Raw genomic sequence first — 11,682 nt, forward strand, 5'->3', positions numbered from 1 at the left:
CAGCCGGCGTGCCCTTACCTTCTCAGACTACATCCTCCTAGGAGACCTCAACTTCCACCTGGAGAACAACAATGACAGCAACACCGCCGCCCTCCTGGACAACCTCGCCAACTTCGGACTCAAGCAAATGGTGAACACCCCCACCCACTACGCAGGTCACACGCTAGACCCCATCTTCTCCTCCAGCAAGCACATCTTTCAGCCACTGCACCGGACTACACTGGACAGATCACAGCTGCGTCAACTTCAACTTCAGGAGAACCACGACCCACCACCACCCGCAACAAGTTCCCCGCAGAAGCTGGAGCAAGATCACTGCCGACCAACTCACCACCTCCCTCAGCCGCGAACCCTCCCATCAACACGAGGGACCCCAACAAAGCCGCCCGCAACCTCACAAAGTGGCTCACCAACTGCACCGATGACCTTGCACCATTGAAGAACCCTCCCAACGGACCCGGCAGCAAGAAAGCTTCGTGGTTCACCAACGACCTCAAAAACTCCAAGAAAACCTACCGCAACTCGAGAAAGCCTGGCGCCACTACCAGACATCGGAGAACATGACAGCCCTCAAGAACGCCACCCGCAAACACCACCAGCTGATCCGCACCTCCAAAAGGACTACATTCAAAGAAAGTCTGGACAACAACACCCACAACAGCAAGGAACTCTTCAACATCGTTAAAGAGCTCTCCAAACCCAGCGCCTGCAACAACGACATCACACCCTCGCAAGACCTCTGCGACTCACTCGCCTCGTTCTTTCACCGCAAGATCGCCGACATACACAACAGCTTCGGCGTACAGACCACGCACCCAACCACCGAACCAGAGCCCCCCACCACCACCCTCTGCAGCTGGACCCCGATCAGCACCGAATACACCACCCGCACGATGAACACCATCCACTTCGGCTCCCCCACCGACCCCTGTCCACACCACATCTTCAACAAAGTCGACACCATGGAGGCAAGATGGCGGCCGTGGTGTGGGTTGTGTAGGCAGCTCTAACCTCTTTCTCCTGGCTTTCCGAGAAGGGAAGGGAATTGTCATTATGGCCCTACCTGGTGTTTTCTGCTTGTGAAGAAGATTGCCTCAAAAGAAAACGCTTTAATGTTGCAATATCCGCTGCGTTCATCTGGCAGATGCCGTGGCAACAAAGTGTCGAGATGTATCAACTCCCGTTCAAACGTTGAGAAGCTGAGCTGAGCTGAGCCGCGACGGAACACTGGAGTGCGGCTTCGAATTGTTTGAACACACCTGTGCAAGCTCTGTATCTTGGAACTCAGAGAGCACGGACAGGAGGCGGTAGCCGGAAGAGCGAGCTCTTCCTCAAGTGTGAGACGGGCAGATGCTGGGCGGTTTGTTTCTCAGTCACCGCCGAGCTTTTCTTTGGCGGTTTCCAGCGCTGTTGCTGGGATTACAATTCCGTGTTGCTCCCGACCGAGGAGGCGCCGTGGCGCGTAAGAAAATGCCGCCTAAAACACCTACGAAGATCTCTACACGCAGCGGCAAAGCCGGGAATCAACCTGCTGTGGCGGAGGCGCTGTAGAACGCCAGTGGGGGTGAAAATAATACAGCCAGTGGAGGTGAGAGTACCCAATCCACTTCCCTTATCAGTGTACAGAAAGGTGTTGTCTCGTCAGTTAAAAGTGTTGCAGCCCCGCGTTTGCCACAGCAAGGCACACAAAATTTGTTGACAATGTTTGAGCGCCGGAACTCGAGAAATATGGGAGTCCAACCAGCTTTATTAGAAGTTGTAACATTAAATACATCAACTACATCAGTTATAGCAGCTTCGGACAATATCGTACTGGATGGTAATGGTGTCCCGGTAGCTGTACCCAGCGAACTTGTTGTTCCTAGTTCAATAGGCACCCCCACAACTATAGACTCTCAGGCTAGGTCTGACCAGGATAATGGTATGTCCTTAGAAGCAATGGAAACTCAGTCTAGCCTGAATTCAAGCTTGAGGCATGATGAGAACTGCATTATGGGGGATGGAGTTTGCCACGGAACTGCTGGTATAACTAAACAGAGTTTGATTGGCAGTAAGAACAATTTGACAAATGATACAGAGTCTGATCTGGCCATTTTTTCCGAAGGTATGCAGGGTACAAGGTCAACACACGAGACTGGTGAAAAATGTTACTCTATGTCGGACCCATCCTCTGATGAATGTGCAAATGTTAGTCGAGACTGGGTGGAGGATAGCGAGGATAGTACCTCAACGGAGAATTTAAGATTAAGTGTAGCTTCACCAAGTCCTAGCATTGCAACGGTCAAGAAACGTAAGAAGAGAGCGCTGCAGTTACAGGGTATCATAGCTGGTGGGGCAACAGAATCGGATAAGGATGGGGTCATACCTGGTACGGATATAGTGGCTTTGGACGAGGAAAAATCTACCCCCCAGGAGATCACCTTGGCCACTATCTATGACACAATGATGAGTCATAGAGCAGAGAGTAAAGCAGAGAATTTACGCACCCAAGCTACCTGCTGTAAAGTCAAGAATGCTCTTCGACGGGCAATTAAAACATGTGCGGAAACAGCTGATAGAGTCACGGAAACTGAGGCCAGAATTTCGGTACTGGAAGATGAGGCTGTTGCTCCGAAGTCAGAGTTAGAGCTCGTCAAAGCCCATCGGGATGATTTTAGTCATAAATTATCGGAGTTGGAAAATCATAGTCGAAGAAATAATTTACGTTTTCTGGGGGTACCTGAACACAAGGTAGGTTCTGATATACAGAAGTTTGTAGCTGAACTATTGCAAGAGGCTTTTCCTGAGCTGACAACATGGGATTGGTCAAGGGAAATCCACAGGGTGCACCATTTCCCTTTTAAAAAGAAACAGCCGGGGGCGTGGCCAAGATGGCGACCGCAGCAGACGCGAGTCTGTGAGGCTCCCCGTCCCGGCCCTAATAATTGACCCGTAAATAGCTCGAAACTTCCCCCTAGACAACACCTTTTGCAGCCCTAGGCAAAGGGGGTTGCAGCGACCGACTCGACGGCGGCTGCCTAGCGCGGTGCCTTCCCCCTGGCGGCGCTGGCATCGGCCGCCCGCCGTGCCTGCAGGAGAGAGCCTCCAGGGTTCACGAGGGTGTGGCCCGGTCGGAGGGGCAACGGAGACAGTGGAGAGCCGGAGCGCCGGGGGCCGAGGGGCTGTGGAACGGGCTATACAGACGGCGGAGGTGAGAGGCGGGGTGAGCGCTCCCAGAGCTGTGGCGGACCGCGGGAGCGCGAAACTCGAGGCCCAGGCTTCGGGGCCTACCCCGCTTGGGGTGCTGCAGGAGTGAACAGGCGCCGCAGATGGGGCATGACCAGAAGGCGCTTGGGGAGCCCCGCGACTACCAGACGCTGACAGACAAGGTGGAGGACGGCGGCTGAGGCGGCGGTGAGAGACGGGCCCAGTCGAAAGTGGGTGGTGAGCACGAAAATTGAGGCCCAGGTCCCGAGGCCCTTGCCCCACAGTCGGGAGGCATGTGCGGCATCCGGAGTGTTGGCGCCAAGCGGAGTCCGGGATCGGAGGCCTGCAGCTGGAGGAGGGCCCCGTGGTCGCCGCTCTGCACCCCTGGGGACTGCCGAAACCACACAGAGAGACCCCTTCGGGTTTGAGGTGCCAGGGAGGCCGCGCGGTTGTGTGGCAAGGAGGCTTGCTGCGTCCCGGAGATCAGCCCACTGCGCGCAGCCGGGGCCCTTGAGCTGAGTAGAGAGGGTCCCTGTTCAGGGCTTCCAAACGTTGGCAGTGGCAGAAGGAGACATTGGAGCACGGCGGCCGGGCGAGGGTGCTCAACTGCAAGGGGGATTACCTGGCCAGAAGAGACGCCCTAAGGGGTGCAGACGCCTGGCCCCCTTGGTGGCAAGACAGCGGGAAGGGAGGAGGCCTGAACGTTGCGGGCCCCCGGGAGGTTTATACCAGCAAAGATGCGGCTGGCAAGGCAGTTGATTCCGGACTGTGGGTGCTGCGGAGCAGAGCGAACCCGGCGGGGACAGCGGGCCCACGAGTTTGCGGCGGACACAAGGCCACAGAAGGTTGGTGTGACTTCACGTACCTCCGGGGGAGCTGTTATACACTCGGGGGCCCAGGAACAAAGCTACGTGCCTGGCCATGTCGGGGGGCCAGCGTAGGGGTGGCCGCATAATAACGGAGCTGCTGACGAAGGGGGCGGTCAAGGGAGAGAAAAGCACGTCGGGGTCAGCAGCGACCAAAGACTCCACAATACGTGAAGATGAAGGAGCCCCGATTACTAAAGTCTTCCTGGAGTCCCTATTTGATTCCCTGCGGGAGGACTTCCAAGCCCTCAAGCAGGACATGGCGAGTGAACACCGGGAGCTCCGTCGAGATCTGGATGGGCTGGTGGAAAGGGTGGCAGCAGTTGAAGAAGCGGAGCAGTCGCGGAGTGAGGAAGTGGAACACCTGCAGCAGGAGGTACTACACTTACAGGAACAATAGCTGGACTTACAGGCCCATGCGGAGGACCTTGAAAACCGCTCCCGACTGTTAGAACTGGGGGTCTCTAGTTGGCAGAGGTAAGTTCCTTTGACCAAATAGGGACCCCTACTTCTAGTCAGGGTAGAAAGATACACACAGTAGATAACCCCTGCTCACCCCCTAGGTAGCTTGGCACGAGCAGACAGGCTTATCCCCAAGGCAATGTGTATAATATTTGCACTTAACACACACAATGACTCTAAAGCACACCACAAACTGAGACCACACAGGTAGATATATCAAAAATATATATCTTTATCTAGGTTAGGCAGTTTAGCAAAAAGCAATGCAGTACATAATCTCTTTATATTCTTGTAAGGTTGCACTATTTTCTAGGAAGTCTTTATAACATTTAACTTTTAGTCTCACGAGGTTCAAACAGCAATTGTAGCAGGCTGTAACACTTTTAAAAGTGGCTCAATGTTGTTCTTAGCGCTGTTCTACTGAAGCGCCTCCGTGGTCACACAAAAGAAGTCTCTCCTCACGGAGAGAGACTCTCACGCAATCACCCCCGATTCCGCTAGCTCTCAGCCTGCTCTAGACAATCCAACGAGCGGCTGGGTGCTGAGTTACCTGTAAGCGGGCACGGGTGGTGACTAGCGCAACACGCGGGTCACTCTGCAAGGACAGGGCGTTCTTTGCACTCGAACGCGGCTCTTCTTCCAGCCCAGATCGCCTTCGGTTACGAAGCGGGAAGCGTCACTCACTTCAGCTCTCCTCACCTTCCAGCGTTGGCTCCTTGTGCAGTCCAATCCATGCGCGGCTCCTCAGGTGAGCCCTTCCTGACATCACGGCTCCTTCTTTCGGCCAACCAATACCCGCGCGGCGTTTACTGAGGGAGCTCGTCGCTCTGAGCCAATCAGGGCTCCGCTCCGTCGGTTTCTCCTTTGGCGGCCCGACCAGGCACAGCGAGATTCTCAGGATATTTCTGGCCCCGGGCAGCAGCGGTGAAAAACGGCACAGTGATTTTCAAGTGGCCAGAGACGGGCAGATTGCTCGAGAAGCCACCAATGCTCTTTAAAGGATAAGTCACGAGGGGAGGCACAACGATCCTCCGGTCTTCTGCCAAGAGGTGCCGATGAGCACACCGATCCTCTGGCACGGCCAATAGTTAACAACTCACGCACCAAGGAGCGACTGGAGCACGGTCTCCACAGCGTCTTGTTGTTTCTGGGGAACCTTTTGACCCTGGGTTCCAGGACAGGAGGCCAGCTCTACTCAGGCCCTTGGAAATTCTTTGGCAGACACAGCACACAGCAAAGTATTGAGGTCAAGCAGGCAGGGGTCACAGCACCCAGCAAAGTCCCCTTCTTTTCTCCTTCAGTTGAGCAGCAAAACAGGTCAGCCCCAGAGCACACAGCAAGGGCAGTCTTCCTAGTTTTTTCAGCGGTTCTTCTTCTGGCAGAGGTTCCTCTTGATTGTAGAATCTCAAAATCTATTGTCAGGGGCCCTTCTCTTATACCCCTAAAAGTCTTTGAAGTCTTTGTGCAAATGGGCCCTGAGCCCGGTCTAAACCAGTTCTGGGTGTTGCTGGAGTACTTTGGTTTCCTGGCTTCTTCCTTCCTTTCAGAGTGAGGGGCAGAGTAGTCAGCCGTCCAGCAGGAGGTGGAGCCAGCATTGTGGCAGGCAGGCACAGCCCTATTCACTCCCAGGTGCTATCTTCTCCCACCACTATAGTTGCAGATGCAGTAATTCAACCAAGGACTGACTCAGACAACCTCCTGGGGGCTCCCTCAGCTCCTGTCACCCTCAAACCAGACAGTAAATCCACAAGCAGGCCCAGACACACAGAAAGGTTAGACAAGAGAACAGCCACTTTCTAAAAGTACTGTTATCAAACACAGAATTTAAAAACAACCTTTCCTAAAAGATGTGTTATTAAATTCTGAGTTCAGGGATATCAATCACTTATGTCCTATCTTGTTCCTGTGGGAAGATAGGCTGGTATCCATTGGGACCAGCCTCCCCCATGTTAGTCTATGGAGCAAGATAACCTTGCAGCAGTGAACACACAAAATGGCTGCTGTTCACTACCAGAGCATGTTACCTGCACTGGTACATGCTCTACCTTTCATATACACTGCACCCTGCCCAAGGGTGGTACCTTGAGCCTTTCATAGGGGTGACCAATGTGTACACAAAGGGAAGGGTTAGGCCTGGCCAGTGGGGACACTGACCAGGAGGACATGGCAGTTCACTGACTGCACACAGGCACTGCGGTGGCAAGCCTGAGACACCATTTTAGGGCTACTCATGTGGGTTGCACAACCAGTGCTGCAGGCCCACTAATAGCATCTGTCATCACCAGCCCTGGCACACCCAGCGCACTTTACTAGGGACTTCGTGGTGATACAAATATGCCAATCAGGTACATCCAATCAATATGATAATTTCCAGAGGGAGCACTTACACTCTGGCACTGATCAGCAGTGGCAGAGTGTCCAAAGCATCTAAACCAGCAAAAACGAAGTCCAGCACAGCATCAAAAATACTGGAGGCAGAGGCAAAAAGATAGGGGAAAACCACGCCAAGGGTGTCAGGTCTAACACGTGTCCCCTCCAGCTGAAAGTGGGGAGAACTACCCACCCTCTTGGGAGTTCTCGTCACTAAGGCGGAAGAATCTGGACAGACCATCAGCATTGGCGTTTTCTGTACCAGGGCGGTGTTCCACCATAAAGTCCATTCCCTGTAGGGAGATGGACCACCTCACCAGTTTTGGGTTCTCACCCCTCATCTGCAATTAACCATCTGATGGGGCCTGTGGTCGGTCTGAACACAGAAGTGAGTTCCAAACAGGTAGGGCCTCAGCTTCTTCAGAGCCCAGACCACAGCAAAAGCTTCCATTTCAATTGCACTCCATCTCTGTTCCTTGGGGAGTAGCCTCCTACTAATGAAAGCTAAAGGTTGGTCTCCGCCCTCGTTGTTGATCTGTGAGAGTACTGCTCCCACGCCTTGCTCTGAAGCGTCTGTCTGCACTATGAACTCACTGGAAAAGTCAGGTGCCTTAAGCACCAGTGCTGTGCACATATCAGTTTTCAGGGCATCAAAAGCAGTTTGACAGTCCTCGTTCCAATTCACTTTCCTGGGCTGATTTCTAGAGGTTAGTTCTGTCAAAGGGGCAACAATGGTGCCATATCCTTTGACGAACCGTCTGTAAAACCCGGTGAGGCCTAGGAAGGCTCTCACCTCTGTCTGGGTCTTGGGGGGTTCCCAAGCCAGAATGGTATCAATCTTTATCTGTAGGGGCGCCACCTGGCGCTCCCCACCTGGTGTCCCAAGTACACTACTGATCCCTGCCCTATCTGGCACTTACTGGCCTTGATAGTGAGGCCTGCCTTTTGCAGGGCCTTCAACACTTCACAGAGGTGTTGCAGGTGTTCCTCCCAAGTGGAGCCGAACACGGCAATGTTATCTAGGTATGCGGCGCTGAATTGCTCCAGCCCGGCTAGTACCTGGTTGACCAGTCCCTGGAATGTGGCAGGGGCATTCTTCAACCCAAAGGGCATGACTCAGAACTGGAAGTGCCCCTCTGGCATTGAAAATGCTGACCTCTCCTTGGCCCCCTCAGTTAAGGCAATCTGCCAGTACCCCGAAGTCAAATCAAAGGTGCTGAGGTACTGGGCATCTCCCAACCGATCCACGAGCTCATCAGCTCTGGGGATGGGGTGTGCGTCAGTTTTGGTGACCGCATTGAGCCCACGGTAGTCCACGCAAAACCGGAGTTCTGGAGGGCCACCGGGCGTAGCAGCTTTCTTAGGCACTAAGACCACTGGGCTAGCCCTGGGGCTGCTGGAGGGCTCAATTACCCCTAGTGCCAACATCTTGTAAACTTCTTCCTTGATGCTGGCTCTGACCTCGTCAGCCACCCTGTAAAATTTTTGCTTCACAGGCAGACTATCTCCAGTGTCCATATCGTGGACGCACCAGTTGGTGACACCTGGGGTCAGGGAGAACAGGGAGGCAAACTGACCCAAGACCTGGCGACAGTCCCTCTGATGCTCTGGGGTCAGGGTGGGCGAGAGGACCACACCATCCACTGACCTGTCCTGCTCCTTGGCTTCCAGGAGGTCAGGGAGAGGATCACTATCCTCAAACCCCACTTTGAGAGGTCTGAAGTGACTATGCTCATGGCTACAGATGCTGGAGGGTAAGAGGCGGTTCACGTGCAACATTCTCAGGGGTTGCCTGGGAGTCTTCATGTTAACCAGGTAGGTAACTTCGCTCTTGCGCTCTACCACCTCATATGGCCCGGTCCACTTGTCACGGAGCGCGTAAGGCTCCACCGGCGCCATTACCCACACTTTCTGACCAAGGTGGAACTCAACCAGTGTGTTATTCTGGTCGTACCATCTTTTCATTTCCTCCTGGCTAGCCTCCAGGTTCTCTTGAGCAAGCTTCCTGAAGCGCTTTGTCTGGTTGCCGATGGCCACCACATAGCTGAACACATCCTGGGGGTCTTCCCATGGGATTTCTCCCACCCCTCTTTCACCAGAGTGAGAGGTCCTCTAACAGATGGCCATACAGTAATTCAAAGGGACTGAACCCTAAGGATTTCTGAGGCACCTCCCTGTAGGCAAACAACAGGCATGGTAACAAGACATCCCACTTCCGCCTCATGGGTTCTTCTAGGCCCATAATCATATCTTTTAGGGTGCAGTTGAACCTTTCAACCAACCCATTTACTTGAGGGTGGTAAGGAGTGGTGAACTTGTAGGTCACCCCACACTCCTCCCACAGAGACTTCATGTACCTAGAGATAAAGTTGGTTCCCCGGTCGGAGACCACGTCTCTGGGGAACCCCACTCGGGAAAAGATCCCCATTAAGGTACGGCCCACCATGGGGGCTGTGACTGTCCTGAGAGGGACTGCTTCCGGGTACCGGGTGGCATGGTCCACCAAGACCAGGAGAAACCTGTGGCCTAAGGCTGTCTTGGGTCCAGGGGCCCCACGATGTCGATGCCCACCCGCTCAAAAGGGGTGCTCACCACAGGAAAGGGTTGGAGGGGTGCCAGGCACTTCCCTCCGCTCTTGCCACTGGCCTGACATGTTTGGCAAGACCTACAAAAGGCACCGACGTGCTTCTTCATCTGGGGCCACTAAAAGTGGGTGACAAGCCTGTGATAGGTCTTGTCTTGCCCCAGATGTCCTGCGAGAGGCACGTCATGAGCCAGACCCATTAGGAAGTTCCTGAAGCGCTCAGGTACCACCAGCACATGGGCTGCACCGGGCTCAGCGAACTTAGGCTCACTATAAAGTAAGTCATCTTCCCAGTAAACAAAATGGTCTTTGGACCCTATACCTGCTGCCTGATCTGCAGCCTGCTGCCGCACACCAATGATGGAAGGGCATTCCTTCTGGGCTTGGCAGAACACCTCCCTGGAGGGACCACCCTCTTGCTGTCAATGGGTCAGCTCAAGTAATTCCCCCAGTTCGGCCACCTGCTCCCTTGTAGGATACAGGACATCCCCCTCAGGTTCTGCTTCTTCCTGGACTGTGGGAACGGCGGGGGCTGGTTTCCCACGCCCCCTGCCTCTTCCTCTCCTGGCAGGTCCCTGGGCCATTGTTCCAGGCTCCAGTTCTGCTGATTCACCCTTACTGGCAGCCATTGCACGTGTGGTCACACAGATCCACGCAGGCAAGCCCAACATCTCCAAATGATTTCTGTGCTCTACATACTTCCATGGAGAACTCTCCAGGTCGTTACCTAATAGACAGTCTACAGGCAAGGCATCACTGACAACAGCTTCCAAAAGACCAGAGACTCCCCCCCCATTCAAAAGGAACACGTGCTAACTTGCAGAGGCGCACTGAACTGTCAGCTGCCACCACAGGACGGAGGACATTGGGAATGATCTGCTCTTCAGACACACACTTACACCTCACAGATGTCACGCAGGCCCCTGTGTCTCTCAGAGCCTCTATCTCGTTTCCATTGATGGTCACCCTCTGCCCGTATTTTTTAGTGTTAAGGGGCAGCAAGGTTTCCTGGACCATCTCTTGGTCTCCTAAAGAGACAAGGGTCATCACTGCTAACCCCTCCTCCCCACTGGAAATCAAATCCCCTCCCAAAGCTACACTGACTAACCCTTGAGCTGGAGCACCAGTGGGTGCTGGGGGTTTGTTGGGGCATTTAGGGGCAATGTGCCCCACTTCTCTACATGCATAGCAAGTAGGCTGAGTTCTGTTGTCCTGTCTGCCCTTTGAGGGCCAGGACTTCTTAGGCTTGGGACTCTTTCTCCTGGGAACTATTTTGGGGCCCTTTAGAGAACTCCTTACGGTTACCCTTGTCCTCCCCACCCTTCTGCTGGGGACCCTGTCCACCCTTGGCTGGGGTACTTACCACCCCCTTGTGGACCCTGGTGCTAGTCCAGCGGTCCACCTCCTTAGCAAGCTCACTGGGATCAGTTAACTTGCTGTCTAAAAGATGCTGGCACAGCTCTGGAACACATAGACTACTCAAGTGCTCCCAACTAATCAAGTGACACAACCCCACGTAATCAGTTACTTTGCTGCCCTTTATCCAACCTTCCAGTGCACGCTTGTACAAACTCACACATTCCACCCATGTACTAGAATCACGTTTCTTGAAGTTCCTAAACTTCTAGCGGTACTGTTCTGGAGTAAGTTCATACCTGAGGCATAAGGCCTCCTTCATAGCGGGGTAGGTTAAGGTACCTGCTGCTTCTAAGGGTGCCAAGACATCCCTCCCAGAGGCCTCAAAATGCTTCTACAAAACTGCCCCCGACTCTTCTCAGACACTTCATTCATCTTCAAGGCAAGCTCATAGGATCTAAACCATGCATAGATATCCTCATCCCTCTGATAATTCTGCACCAAATCTTTGGGTATGTACACCTTACCCGCCTGCACTGGCTGTGCGCTGCCACCATTGGAACTGGGCTCCACTTGGTTAGGGTTACATCTGAGATCCAGTTCCCTTAGACTCAACTCATGAGCCCACTGGAGTTTCTTTTCCTCCAAAGCGAGAGCGTTCCTGCTCTCTTCCGCCCTTTTCTCAGTGTCAAGGCGTAACTTCCTTTCCTCTGCTTAGGCCTTGAGCTTAAAGAGCTGTAACTCATGAGCCCTCTTCCTCTGATTCTCCTCCAGCTCCTCTGGAGAAAACCCCCTAATGGAATGGTTGCTGCCAGCCCTAGAAGCTGGCCTATTCACGGGTAAATCCTCAGATTCAAA

Source organism: Lissotriton vulgaris, chromosome 4_1, assembly GCF_964263255.1.
Source record: "Lissotriton vulgaris chromosome 4_1, aLisVul1.2, whole genome shotgun sequence".
NCBI classification, from domain to species: Eukaryota; Metazoa; Chordata; class Amphibia; order Caudata; family Salamandridae; genus Lissotriton; species Lissotriton vulgaris.